Consider the following 15,411-nt stretch of genomic DNA (forward strand, 5'->3'; position numbering starts at 1 on the left):
AAAAGGATAGCAACAATGACAGTGACCATCAATGACAATGCATCTTGCTGGTGCATGCTCAGACTCTCTCTCTCTCTCTCTCTCTCTCTCTCTCTCTCTCTCTCTCTCTCTCTCTCTCTCGACAGGATTTCTCTGTGCAGCCCTGGCTGTCCTGTAATTCACTCTTTAAGACCAAGCTGGCCTCTAACTCACACAGATTCCTCCTGCTTCTGCCTCCCAAGTTCAGGGATTAAAGATGTGTGCCACCACCAACCAGCCTAGAATCTGATTTCTAAGCAGTGGCTCCAAGGCCTTGATGCCTCCAGGAATCAGATACAAACTGGGCACTGGGAAAGTCCAAGTCTCTATAATTAAAGCAACTTGATCTTCTCTTAGGAAGTGCTTCCTCTAGTCCTCAAGTGGATTTAGATCTTTTGATTTCTATCCTCTGAGAGTGGAGAATCCTAGGGAGGCTCATCCACCGGGGGTGAGGGGATGGGAGTGGGGTCAAGTATCCACTTGAAGGGTGACCCCTACAACCTGATGAAGTCCTGTAACACAGCAGTGACCAGGATAGTGAGCCAGAGTGCGACACCAGCAGAGCTGGCCGGGAAGCTGTCCATTGGGGAAGGCGAAGCAGCCGCTGGAGGAGCCTGGAACTTGGGTGAGCACCAAAGACTTCAGTGGCTCATATTGCTGCCAGGACATGGTGGGGACACAATATAAGCCATAAACAGCCTAGAATGGAAGGCATCTCACAGGCTCTGATAACCACATATTGGATTTGTCTGCGAGTATAAAAACCTGTTTAGAACGATTTGGAGACTCATCCTGGTTGTTTGTCAAGGAGAGTAGCTGGGAATGGGTGACTCAACATTTTTCAGCAATCTCCTTGTTCCACAGTCAGGCTATACACAAGGGTACGGAGGTGCAGATCAGGGCTCCAGTCTCCTGGCAGAGCCAAATACCGGCAAATGCTTTAAACAAGAGAGGAGTGTTGAGCGAGAACATAGTCTTCCCCATGAGAGAACACAGCAGTTGGTTAGCTAGTATCCATTAGTCAGCCCTGAAAACATATACACACAAGTAACAGACTGGGCAGGTTGTATTTATGTATACAGGAATACAGTCATACTCACACACACATATGTACCAACAAAGAAAAAAATCACATCACAATCTCCCCTGAAAAAAAATTTTTAACTAGAGATGAATGTTAGAATGATTGTAGCACAGAGGGGGCAGAGAGGAGGCTCGCGCGTCCCATCAGGGAAAATTTAACAAAGTGCCCAGTTTTTGAGAGCAGATAGGGTCTTACCAGGTATTTTTTGATGCCCTGGAACTTACTGTGTGGACCAGGCTGGCCCTGAACACATAGAGATCCACCTGCCTCTTCCTCCGAGTATTAGTATGAAAGACACAACTTTTTTTTTTTTGAGACAGGTTCTCATGTAGCTGAGGCAGGCCTTGAACTCCTAACTGACTTAAAGGCATGTGCCACGATGCCTGGCTTACAGTGGAGTCTGGACCAGCAGTGAGTGGATGAACTAGTGAAGAGGGGGTTAGGAATGGGCAAAGGTATGGACTGGCAAGAACAATGGTCAGAAGTATGAGATTCAACAGATTTTTCCAGAACTAGTAGGAAAGAAAATGGTTTTGAGAACACTGGGAGCCTCAAGAACAGCCTTGTTTATTGGGACTATGCGGCTTCAGATCCTGGTTAAACCACGTATCTTCTGGATGGCCTTGGGCCAGCTGAGTAACCTCTCTGTTAAAATGAGCCCAGGTAGTGTCATGGTTCTAAGAACAAGGTACTGCAGAAAGGCGCTTTAGGACTGCCCTCCACAGGAGCACAATGCCATCAAAGAACAGACTGTCAAGCTCTTGGAAGTCCAATGCCCTCCTCACAGGCCTTCAGTGTTGGGACCCACCCCAATGTCCCTCTTCCTTCCCATAATGGAGCCGGGGTCACCTAGAACACTTGGCTATACCACCACCCAAGTGCTATATCACCACTATGTTGTCCACCACAGACACCCACAATCCATCTTCCTGCTGTTGGCTGAGCCTGGGCCTGAGCCTTGTGACTGGGGCCCAAGGACACTGGGCTGGGCCTTGAGGGCGCAGGAGGCCCATGCCATTGTCACCTGCTAGTGCGAGTCCGCACAGGGGCCCTAATTAAATAGCCGGGGTTGAATCTTTTTCTGGATGAAAAGGTTGGGGCTCAGAGGCTGGAAGCACTGAGGAAGTTAGGAGTCCTGCCCGATGCCACAGGATTCCAAGGCTGGGTAGGCCTCTCCTTTCCCACCATTGTACACCTCTTTCTAGTCAGCTCCTGTCTGCCTGGTTATCATGGTCCCCATGCAGAAACAATTCAGTCAAAGGATTCACGGGTAAAGGGACATGGAGGGGACTCAGAAGTATGGCTATCTGTAGATAACCAGTTTCCCAATCATTTACTCTGAACAAATGGGAAAAAAAATGAGGCACAGAGACACCCCCCCCCCCCCCCCCCCGCGAAAGACACCCATGCCAACTTATGCTGGGACAACTGCCTAACATCTTGGAGCCCCCCCCCCTCGGGCGGCCCAGGCTGTGGCTTGGAACAACCTGACTGTCTGCACACAGGGATCTAACAGAACTCTTCAAAAGGGTTGTTTTGCCAGCAGTTTTTCTGGAGAGAGCCCAGACAGAGCCGTAGATCAGGCGCTGCAGCTACTGGTGCAGTGCAGGGAGAAGGCCAGGGCCCAGCAGAGCCTCCATGGTGGCCCTGGCTCTGCAGAAGGAGGGACTTGCAAGTTGATGCTGAGCTGGGCTCAGATGGTTCCAGCTCAGTGCGATCTGGAGTCGGAGTGGCCCTTGGGTGCTGCCTGGTGAGCTTCCCTGCGGCAAGGTGGAAGGAGAGGCAGGAGGAAGGCCTCTGGCTGTGACTTCCACAGCTAGCACCTACAGGCAGACCACAGGCAGGCTGGGGCTTCTGCCTAGGAGGGTCCAGGTGGGAGAGGCCACAGGGAAGATGAGAATCCAGGACAAGACAGACTGTGACGTAACTCACTGGCAAGGTGGCTGGGATGGTATCATAAAAGGCACTTGGATGCTGATCACTTTCTGACAGCGACTGAGAATATTGTTCTGGGGCAAGGCAGGGATCAGAGAATATAGGCACTGATGAACAGACACTGCCAGTCTCCATGATCCCCAGGACGATCTGACAAGGGGGCTCCAGTCAGGGCCCATTTACAGAAAGGTAACCAAGGCCTGAGCAGTGATGGCCACACAGCTGTAGCAAGGCGTCTCCATCTCAGAACCCAGGGACCTTGCCATCCTCCTCCTCCCGGGTTCCAAGCACCAGCAGGATATACTGTGGGGAGTTCCTGTTCTGTTCATGCGGAGTGCCCTGAGTGACATTAGCCCCAAGAGAACAACTACAAGGGCTGAAGGAAGCCACCCCTGGGCAGAGGAGGCACCAATCCCCAGCCAACCCATGGTCTGATCTAGCCAGCACTTGGAATGCCACCCAGGGAGGCGCGAGCCTTGCTAGCCCTCCCTCCCCTTCTCCTGCAGCTGATACAGGCCAGGCCCCTTCCTTCTCGCAGACTTCTCCAGAGGAGGGAGGACTATCTATATAACACCTGAGTAGAGAACATTTTAGGGTATATTCATGATGTGCCAGACATGTAGCTTCTCATCTAATTCTCCTAGCAATATCTGTTATCAGCATTCGTTGTACAGTGAGGAGTGTCATACTTTATGCAAGTACAGCATGCGCTTTGAACAAACTCAGCCTCCGTACTCTCTTCTCCAAACTCTCCAGTCTTCTCCCTTCCCCATTTGCTTCTGCTTCCACGTTATATATAAATGACCCTACACACCTACGTAAAGTCTAGGACCCAGGGTTGGAGCCATGTCTCAGGAGTTAAGAGCTCATACTGGTCTTCCAGAGGACCTGAGTTCATTTCCCAGAACCCACATCAGGTAGCTTGATGGCCTCTATTTCCAGCTCCCTGATTTCTCTGGCCTCTGGTTATTTGTATTGATACACACATACCAACTCTCTCTCTCTCTCTCTCTCTCTCTCTCTCTCTCTCTCTCTCTCTCTCTCTCTCTCACACACACACACACACACACACGACAAAAAGAAACAGAAATAAATACTAGGCCCTGGGGTGGTGGTGCATGCCTTTAATCCTAGCACTCAGGAGATAGAGGTAGATGGGTCTCCCAGTTCCAGGCCAGCCTGGTCTACAGAGTGAATTACAGGACAGCCAGGGTTACACAGAGAAACCCTGTCTCAAAAAAAAAAAAAAATCCTAGAAAGCAAAGTCTAAGATTTACAAAATGAGAGAGAACAAGCCGTGTTTGTCCTTCTGCAGCTGGTTTGTTTCACGTAACACGTTTTCCAGTCCCATCCATTTTTCTGCTGTGCCATAAGTGCATTCTCCTTCAAGCTGAAGACGGCGCCATTGAGTTTATAGTGATCTGAAATCAACGGCTTCCATACTCATGTATTTCAATACTCGGGGCCCCAGTTGGCAGAACTGTTTGGGATGGATTAGAAGCGTGGCCTCATTGGAGAAGGTGTGTGACAGGATCGGGGGAGGGGGGCGGGGAGCTTCGAGGTTTTAAAAACCCATGCCAAGCAAAATTAGCTCTCTCTCTCCCTCCCTTTCTCCTTTCCACTCCCTCCCCCCTCCTGCTTGTGGATTAAGAAGATGTGAGCTCTCAGCTATTCCTTGCCACCATGCCTTTGCTCAGCCATCATGGACTCTAACCCTCTAAAACCATATGCCAATTAAATTCTTTCTTTTATAAGTTGCCTTGGTCATTTTATTTCCTCACAGTCATACAACAGTGACTAAGTGTGTATGACCCACTTTCTTTTCTTATACATTTTCTGGGGACATAAACATCGAGGCTGATCCACAGCCCAGTCGCTGTTAGTAGTGTAACAGAAACATGGATGTGTAAGTGTCTCTGTGACGTGTGAAGGGTCTGTCAGGCAGTCAGGCATGGTGGTGCATGCCTTTAATCCAGTACTCAAGAGGCAGAGAGCTCTCTGAATTTGAGGTAGCCTGATCTACCAAGCAAGTTCCAGGAGAGCCGGACCTACACAGAGAAACCATCTTGAAAAACTAAAAAAAAGAAAAGCAAACCTAAACTAAATTTGCAATCCCTAGCACCTGTGTCAAGAGCCTGGCATGGTGGTGTGTACGTATCTATACTTCCAGCCCTGAAGAGGGGTGGTGGGAAGATCCCTGGGGCTTATTGGCCGGCTAGTTCAATCAGCAAATTCAGGTTCAGTGAGAACACATGCCTTTAATTCCAGTTCATGGGAGGCAGAGATAGACAGATCTCTGTGAGTTCAAGGCCAGACTGGTCTACAAGAGCTAGTTCCAAGACAGCCAGGGCTGTTACACAGAGAAACCCTGTCTTGAAAAACAAAACAAAACAAAGCAAATCAACCCATCTGATCCTGCAGTTTTGGGAGACCCTAGTCCCACAGTCACTGCTACCAGAGGGATGTGGTGGCAGAAGTGTCCTTCGCCCATGGTACTTGCTGTGAATGCAGTACGGCCATCCTAGCATCAGCCCTCCAACTGCACACAGCTAGGACCGCTCCCCAGAAGCTGCTGCCAGCCCGGAGACACCCCAGGCTGAGCAGAGAACACCTGCAGCCTCAGAGGCCTTCCACACAGGACCCCACCTGTCCTCCTTCTCCCTGACACTATCATAATGGCCCCAGAGGGAGGAGTTAGGGAGTGCAAAGCCCTAGGAACTCCTCCAGGGTCCAGACAACATAGACTCCCCCACCCACCACCAGTTTTGTTTACTGAGTTTTCTCCCTAAGCCCAGTGACACCAACGGCTCCCACTGGAACCATAATTTCTCCACCTGACAAAGGCAGAAACCGAGACCCGGAAAGAAGATGGTGGCTAAGACGCCTAGCCAGACGTGGTAGTGCTGGCACCCAGCTTTAGGTTAGTCCCACTCCAGAGGGAGGCTCTAGATCACACGGGGAGCAAGCACTATGGCCACTGCAAACATCTGGATGCATCACCAGGGATCTGCTCAGTAAGGTAGCAAATTTTATGTTCACTAGAAATTCTCAGACCTGGGGGAAGAGCTTGGCTACTGTGTGTAAGTCCCGAGGGTTATGTCCAGTAGTGTGATGGGGGAGAGAGAGACAGAGAACAGAAGGAAGAGCAGGATGAAAACGAGAAGAGGGAGGAGAAGAGAGGAAAGAGGGGAGGGGAGGGAGGAGAAATACTCGGAGGATGTAGTTTGCTGAATCTCGGGTTGTCTTATCATCTACAAAGTATTGAAGATGGAAGACTGGTGGGGGTGTAGCTTAGTGGTAAGATACTTGTCTAGTGTGTATGGGGCCTTGCATCCTATCCTTAACCCAGGTGTATACACACACACACATACACACACATGGTGTGTGGACAATGGTGGTGCAAGCCTGCAATCCAGGCACTGATGTCTAAAGTTTTCTCTTGCTGTGAACACATACCCTGACCATAAAGAACTTGGAATTTATTTCCATTGAGTCTCAGAATATACTCCATTGCTGAGGGAAGTCAGAGCAGGAATCTGGAGGCGGGAGCTGATGCAGAGTCCATGGAAGAGTGCTGCTTACTGGTTTGCTTCCTGTGGTTTGTTTAGCCTGCTTTCTTAAAGAACCCAGAACCACCAACCCAGGGGTGGCCCCACCCACAATGGACTGGACCCTCCCATACCAATCACTAGTTAAGAAAATACATTACAGGTTTGCCTACAGGCCAATCCGTGGGAGCACTTCAACTGGGATCGCCCACCAGTCATTCATTAATGCCCATTCATGCACAGCCTGGGCCCCTAGATGCAAGAATCACTCCCTGCTCCTGAAGGCTCATGCTGGGAAGGACCCGTGACTCCAGTGCATATCATTACCTAGGTCCCAGGTTACACGCTCAGGAAATGAGCAAGTCACACAGCACTAGGGAAGAGGCACACAGAGGATGAGGAGGGCATCCTGGGAGAAGACAAGCTCTCGAGTGGTTCAGGGGTCTTCCAAAGTCAGGTGTGAAATTTCAAATTCTAGTTCTGTATTTGGCAGGTGCCATTCTTTCAACACTAAGGATGGGACTTAGGACCTCATGGGTGCTAGCAAGCACTCTGCTATGGAGCTACACTCCCAGCCTGTGCTGGCAGGTGACTTAACCTCAGTTGGCACCACAGCTTTGCTGCATTGTTGTGGCATCTAAACGAAGTAATGTGTGTGTGATACTTTATAGCATGGCTCTTTACGGGGTATGGATGGGTAGGAGAGACCAGATGTAAAGGAACTTCTGCTTTAGGGGCACTGACTTAGAAGGGACATCCCTAGACCGCTTCAGAGATTCTGATCTAGATAATCTGAAGGAGCCTGGGACTCAGCATAGCACACAGCACTGAATGAAGGCGCCTGGGACTCAGCACAACACACAGTACTGAATGAAGGGGCCTGGGACTCAGCACAACACACAGTACTGAATGAAGGAGCCTGGGACTCAGCATAACACACAGTACTGAATGAAGGAGCCTGGGACTCAGCATAACACACAGTACTGAATGAAGGGGCCTGGGACTCAGCACAACACACAGTACTGAATGAAGGAGCCTGGGACTCAGCATAACACACAGTACTGAATGAAGGAGCCTGGACTCAGCATAACACACAGTACTGAATGAATGAGCCTTGGACTCAGCACAACACACAGTACTGAATGAATGAGCCTGGGACTCAGCATAACACACAGTACTGAATGAAGGAGCCTGGGACTCAGCGCAACACACAGTACTGAATGAAGGGGCCTGGGACTCAGCATAACACACAGTACTGAATGAAGGAGCCTGGGACTCAGCACAACACACAGTACTGAATGAAGGGGCCTGGGACTCAGCACAACGCACAGTACTGAATGAAGGAGCCTGGGACTCAGCATAACATACAGTACTGAATGAAGGAGCCTGGGACTCAGCATAACACACAGTACTGAATGAAGGACAGTATTTTGTGTATGTGTGTGCCCACGTATGACTGTGTTTGGGTGGGGTGAGTATGTGTGGTCAGGGCTGAGGCAGACTTCAGACACTTTCCTGGCACGTCTTCCACGCTGGCATCGCTTGCCTTTGACCAAGTGCCACACTGCTGTCAGGTTATGTCCTCACACAGCTTGTCTGTGGAGTGACAAGTCGGAGTGTGCAGTCCCAGGAAGGACAAGCCTCGTCCCCACCCAGCCTGGGGTTGCAGAGTCTTATTTATTTATTTGTATGAGACAGGGTCTAATGTTCCCAAGGCCATCTTCAAACTTGTGACCTGAGGGCGACCTTAAACTTCTGATCCTCCTGCCTCTATCTCCCAAGAGCTGAGATTACAGGCATGCTCACCACGGCCAGCTGAAGTAGTGCAGGGGACCAGCTGAATTGCACCCCAAGCCCCCAAAGACCTCGTTCAAAGCCCAGCCTTGCCTTGTTCACCTGTTAAACTTGACCACCAGGAATAAAATTTTCTTGTTTGTCTGTTTTTGCTTCATTTTTTATTTCAAGACAGGGTCTCACTCTGTAGCTCTGGCTATCCTGGAATTCACTATGTAGACCAGGCTGGTATCTCTGCCTCCCAAGTGCTGGGATTAAGGGTGTGCACCACTATGCCCAGCCAGCAATGAAGTTTTAAGCCAAATGTTAATTATTTCAAGGTCCAACAACTCCCTCTAAATTCTGGCATTCCCTATTCTGGGCTGTGGATGAAGCCTCAGTGTGGCATGGCCACCACCACCCTAGCCCCTCTCCCGGCAGCCTTGTCAGGCACATTCTGTCTCTGACCTCAGTGTCCCACTCTGCAGGAGGATGACCCTGTAGCTCTGACAGAGCTGTTGCCAGTACCACATGTCAGCAGCCGGAACAAGGAGGCAGGTGCTCCTATGCTGAAGTCGCTCGACTGCTTCCTGGATGGCTCAGATTTACACTGTGAAAATCAATCATCCTCATCATCATTTTGGTCTTAGGCGTCTCCAGGACTGGGTAGATCAGGAAGCCAAGCTCATCACCATTTTGACTTCCTGACTATGCCGCCTGGGAATTCTCCCTCTCCCATGCCTCCCAAGACAACCTAAAAAAAAGATAAAAACCTAAAAGTAGAAAACCCAAAGCCATTGCTCAACTCCCCTTACTTCCCGCAAGGTGCCAGGATGAACCCAAAGCCTCAGGCAGCAGTGAGGAAGTGGAGAGGGGCTGGCTGCACTGCGCCTGTGGAAGTGCCGCGTGATGGCAGTCTCATGGCTGAGCATATCTGCTGCCCAGCCCAGAGGCCGGACAAGAATCCCAGTTTACACACATTCTAGCTGTGTGATTTGGGGCAAGTTACTCAACCTCTCAGAGTATAAGTAGATATAGTAACAGAATTTACTTTATAGGGTTGCAGGTATGAAAGGCTGGGCATAAAAACAGGCATTGGCAAGGGGTGGTGGCACATGTCTACAATCCCAGAACATGGCAGAGGCAGAGAGGGAACAAGTTTGAGTCCAGCCTAGGCTATATAGAGAGTTCAAGGCCAGCCTAAGCTATGCAGTAAGATCCTGCTTTGCAACAAAACAAGAGAGGCTCAGAGGTTACAAAAACTGGCTGCCCTTCTAGAGGACCTGTTCAATTCCTAGGACCCATGCGGCAGCTCACAAACATCTGCAAATCCAGTCCCAGGGGACCGTTCATTCTCTTCTGATCTCCACATGCACCAGGCACACACAGTGCAGAAGGACATGCACAGAAAACACTCAAACACATAAAATAATATCATTAATGAAAAATAAATAAAGCCAAGAGCTGGAGGTACAGAGAGCACTGGCTAGCTGCGTGAGCAAGGCCTCTGTGTTTGACTCTCAGGATAAATAAACAAATACCATTCTCCCTTTCCATAGACCACAAGCTTCACGTGTGCTGGTACATAGCCCCTTGCTCCCGGTAAGGAGAGTTCTAAGACCCGCAAGGCACTTGTGATGAGCAAGCCCTACTGAGTCACTAGACAAAGGTCCCTCAGGACAGACAGATTGACTACTTCACTCCCCATCTTAGAAGCCACTCAACCAAAACACCCCAGAATAGGTATAACGATGTCAGAGTCTCTTGAACTGGAGCTACAGACAGCTGCGAGCTGCCATGTGGGTGCTGGGAACTGAACCCGGGTCCTCTGGAGGAGCAGTCAGTGCTCTTAACCACTGAGCCATCTCACCAGCCCCAACACCCCAGAATAGGTATTGGAGCTGGTGACTATAGGGTGAGCCAGACCTGTGCACCCACCCACCAGCACCAGCCTTCGAGGAGAATTCAGCTTCCCTCTCTACCGAGTCCCAGAGCATCAGATGTGTGGGCTGGATGCAGAACTACTGAAGGCTTCATCGCACCAGGCGGTCCAGCAGTGGTAAGGCCGTGGGTGGAGCTACGAGGGAAGATGCAAAACTGCACATAATTCTGTCACTGCAGCTTGTTTCTCAAAGGGTGTAGGGGTGGGGAGGCTACCTCCTCGTTACTACAGACCAGATTTAAGTCCAACCAAATGAGGACACATCGTAGAAAGAAGAGGTGGGAAGAGAGACAGGAGGAATGAAGGTTAAGGAGAAAGGAGGGGGCACATGCTAGAGGGAGAAGACAGAAGGGGAGGGAGGAGGAGGGGGAAGTACGGGAAGGGAGAGGAGGCTCAGGCCCTGCCCACTCTGCCACCTGTAGACTCGCCTTTTCTGGTTCCGCAATTTTATGTCTGTGAAATCTGCTTATTTGCTTTGTTTCTTTCTCTTCAGAGGCCGTAATATGCACCCTGTGAGGTGGCTGCCCTGTCAAGCTGAGATCGGAAACTGTCCGCATGCCTGGTGCTGGAGTGTTACCGCTAACCGGGCAGAGCATTGCTGTCATTTCACAATTGCTTGCTAAGCACCTACTGTACACAACCACTATTCCAAGCACTGGAGGAAATCAGCAGTGGATAACACGAACAGATATTTCTCTGTACAAAACTTACAGTGCGTGGGAGAAGACAAGGCACTCCTTAGTTAGAAAAAGAGAAACAGTTGGGCTAGTGAGATGGTTCAGTTGGTAAAGGCACTTGCTGCCAAGCCAAGAACTAACTTATTCTCTAACTACACACATGCCATAGCATCAGTCCATATGGCATCAGTCCATGCACACATGCATGCGCACACACAAATGCAATACATTGTTGAGAAAGAGAGAAAAGTATTTGAGAGGCACACGAGTTCAAGGTCAGTTTCAGATCTATACTGAATTTAAGGCCAGCGTAGCTACCAGATATGGGAAAGAGAAAGGGAAGGAAAGGGTAGGCAGGCTGAGTGCTGGGACCCACATGCAGGAAAGAGAGAGCCAAGCTTTCCTCCGACCTCCATACACAAGCTGGGGCCAGTGTGCGGCACCTGCATTCTCTCACACACATAAAGAAAAGATAAGTAAGTAGGTAAACATGTGGTGTTTGGAATGGGATGTCTCCATATTCCTGGTACCTGAATACTTGGTCCCCAGTTGGTGGCACCATTTAGGGAGACTTAGGAGGTGTGGCTTTGCTGGAGGAAAAGGGTGTTCCTAAGGGTGGGCTTTGAGGTTTCTGTTTGCTGCTTGTGGCTTGAGATGTGAGTTCTCAGCTGTTCCTGCTGCCATGATTTCCTGATTGTAATGGACTCTTCTCTCTATATTGAACCGTAACAATCCGTTCCTTCTATAAGTTGCCTTGGTCATTTGTTTTTGTCACAGTCACAGAGAAGTAGCTAATACAAAATGCAATACTCTTTAAAAAAAAAAAAAAAAAAAAAACAAAGAGAAAGAGCTCTTAACACGCATGAGGGCCTGACCCCAACACTTGACACTAAAAACAAAACGTAAACCGGGCACGCTGACACTGGGTCACAAGACTCAGAGCAGAGGCCAAACCCTTTCCCCCATCTCAGCTCCAGAAAGCTGCCATTCCTCCTCTGACTTCTCATTCCCCGCCCCAGACATCTGGGCCTCTACTGTGGAGAAATGGGTGGTGCAGTACTAGCTGAGGGTGACTTGAGCCCCTGGGTTCTGTTCGTTATATTACTGAGTTAATTCTGATAGCCCACTCAGGCCTCAGTTTACATGTCTGTAAAGTAAGAAGGATCCCTGCACAGTGGAGGGGTACCACTGAGGCAGCACCAAAGACAATACAGTATGAAAATTCTGGGCTGTACACACAGGAGGGAAGGGACCCGTCCCCTACAGCCTCATTCTTCTGAGTTATCAGAACTCACCAGCAATACTGAACAAGAGAAGTGGCGGCAGCAGTACCTTGTGGGTACTCACAAGGAAGGCCACGGCTTTATCTTGCACCCTGCAAATATGTTTCAAGGAGCAGCAGCCAGGACCATGGAGAGCAGGCAGCAGCCCTGGGACAGCAGAACGTGAGTCCTCCACCATGGACCACTGGGATTTTGTCTGGGAGATACTTGAAGCAAGATAGGCTCAAGGGCAAATAAGCTTAGGTACTTCAGCATATATGCTTGTCTCTGGAAGATTCCCAAGACTAGGCTCTGGGAAGACACATTGACATCCCCACTTCTTACTCTGTAGTCCAAGCTCGCCTGAAATGCACTATGTAGCCCAGACTGATCTTGAACTTAGAGCAATCCTCCTGTCTCAGATTCTCAAGTGCTAGCAGTAGTAAGTCATCACATCTGGCTTCTCAGTCAGCCACGTTCAGAGAGTCTGGGTTGATCATATGCTCCATCAGTCCCAGTTGTAAAGTATCTTCTTAACTAGTGATTGATGTGAGACTCAACCTATGGCAGGTGGTGCCACCCCTAGGCTGGCAGTCCTGGGTTTTATAATAAAGCAGGCTGAACAAGCCACTAGGAAGAAGCCTGTAAGAAGTATCCTTCCATAGCTTCTGCATCAGCTCCAGCCTCCCGGATTCTGTCCTGATTGATTTCCTGTCCTGACTTCCTTCACTGATGGACCACAGGGTGGAAGTGTAAGTGGAAATAAACCCTTTCCTCCCCAACTTGCTTTTTGGTTGTGGTATTTCATCACAGTAATAGAAACTCTCACTAACACGGGGTGGGAAAGGAAGAGGAAGAGGGGAGGAAAGGGGGAAGGGAAGAAAGGGAGAAAGATGAGAAGAGGAAGGGAGATGGGAGGAAGAGGAGAGGAAGGAGAGCCAGGTCTCAGCCTCCTTTAGGAGCAGGTCCACAGTTCCTAAAGACCTCTGAGCAGGACTTAATTCCTTAAAATTTTTACCATCTTCCGATGGCAACTTTCTGGGAACTAAACCTATAACATGGAATACTGGGGGGATCCAAGTCACACCTGGAATCATCTTAAAGGTACCCCAGAACATTCTGGGCTGAGATCTGGGAAGGACTGAGAATTTTCCCCAGGGGATACCTGGGAAGGTAGACTCCAGATTCAGTGACATCATCACCTAATGTGTGCCTATCACACACAACAGAGGCTTTAATAAGTGGACGGATGTATAGATGTTGCCTTATTCACTGCTAAATGTTAACAATGCAGGAAGGGAGGCAAAAGTAATTTGAACCACAAGGTCTCAGAAAAGAATCATTCTTAGTTCTTGCTGAATCCCATGTTTTGCTAGAGAACTAATAGAATTCACTCGTTCATCTACCCATCCATCCATCCACCCATCCATCCACTCACAATGACAGATTGGTAAGGATAATGCTAGGGATTAGCACCGGGGACCACAGAACCCAGGACAAATGACAGATTGGAAGTGCACTGCAGGGATTAGCACTGGGGACCACAGAACCCAGGAGGGGATGATGACGTAAGCCCGGGTGATGGAGGCCACAGACAGCTTTCTGAAGGTGAGGCTGAAGGACTGACCAGGGGACCAGCATTCATGTCCATCTTATAGCCACAAAACTCACACCCAGTGCAATCTGATGGTCACCCCTTTACCCCACATTTCCTGCATTCCTTTTTTGCTATCAGCTGCTTACCAGACTTCCCACACCCAAGAAAATCATGCACATTCTGCAGACAGCTGAAGAATCTTTGTTCAAAAGAACAAGGATCTAATGGCAAAATTCCAAGCAAGATGAAAACTAAACGGGGAACAATCTGGATGCAAGGGGGTCCCTACCCAGGCCCCCTCCCCAGTGACATTTTTCAGTGCCTCATCCTTTCAACAACACCTGCCAAACAGCCCTTCTGGCCCTGCAAGCAGCACGATGACTGGACCCCTTTAAATTGGGAAAATGCTTCATCATGTTCTGTTCTGCATCACCATGAAAAACTAGAAACTCCCTTCCCCCTCCTCCCTAGTGCACTCTCCTTCCAGTAAAACGTGGTTAAAGGGACAGCGCCATCACTTCCCTAGCAAGTCAGCCTGCAGCCAGAGGCTGGGAATAAAACAGAGGGCAAGGAAATAGGGACCTGCGGAGGTCTTTTTTAGTCAATCTGCCACGTTCTGTCTTGAGGATCCCTCTAGAAAGAAAACCACAGTAAACTGGGGTGCAGTGGGACTTGAGGTAATTTCCTGGAAGAAGTTCTGGTCCGAAGAAATCTACACTGGTTCCCAGCACCTGTCAGTGGGCACTGGAGTGGGGTTCTCTCTCCTCCTGGTAGAGGAGGTGTACAGGGAGAGCTTCACAGAAAGCCAGGAACTGGACAGGACATGCAGGGGTGGGTCACTTACATGCAAGGATAGGTCATTTCGAGACCCTGCGGTATGATTCATCCCACCCCTCCCGAGTTCCCACCCGCACAGCACAAGGGTGAAGCCTGGTAGAGCTTTGAACCTCTCCACTCTTAAAGGCCTAGATCAATCTGCCCCGGTAGTCTCTGTCTCTGGTGCTGAAGCGGTTGCGGCACAGAAGCTCCACTAATGCGGCATTTGACAAGAAGAACAAACGAAGAATGAGCCAGCCCTGTAACACAGCAAGGCCTCCAAGTCTGAGCCCCTCCGCCGCCCTTTTATCTGACTCCACTGTGGGGCTCATGAGGGCGGTAGACTTGGACCTGAAAAGCCACCCACCACGTCTTCGGGATCATGAAGGGGTGCCTGTGGTACAGGCTTATCTATTGTGGGGCTAGGAATGGGGTGACAAGATGAAACAGAAAAATCAGGCAAGGAAGGGAGAAAGACAAACTTCTCAGGTGTGAGAACGTGGGAGCTAGACATCCACTGTCAATGTGGGCTCCCTTCCCAAAATTCAGCCAGAGACTCCCCGAGAAGGAAGCTCTTGGGAGCACTTGGGGGTTTGGAGTTGCATCTTGCCTGTTGTACGCAAGGGAAAACCAAGCAGGAGAGAATACAATTTGTACAAGGTCACTTGGCTAGCAAAGCACAGAGCTGACTCCCTCCCCCGCCCTGTTTGCAGAACCTGGCTTCGGTGTTCTCTGATTCCACACTCAGCAGGGTCTTTC

General features: G+C 49.8%; 1 protein-coding gene across 1 annotated transcript in view; it reads right to left on the reverse strand.

The window, feature by feature from the left end:
* Ap1b1 (adaptor related protein complex 1 subunit beta 1) overlaps positions 1 to 15,411 on the reverse strand; it is a 104,798-nt gene that overhangs the window by 88,379 nt on the left and 1,008 nt on the right. The window lies entirely within an intron of this gene.

The sequence above is a fragment of the Chionomys nivalis genome, chromosome 6 (genome assembly GCF_950005125.1).
Source record: "Chionomys nivalis chromosome 6, mChiNiv1.1, whole genome shotgun sequence".
Taxonomy (NCBI): Eukaryota; Metazoa; Chordata; class Mammalia; order Rodentia; family Cricetidae; genus Chionomys; species Chionomys nivalis.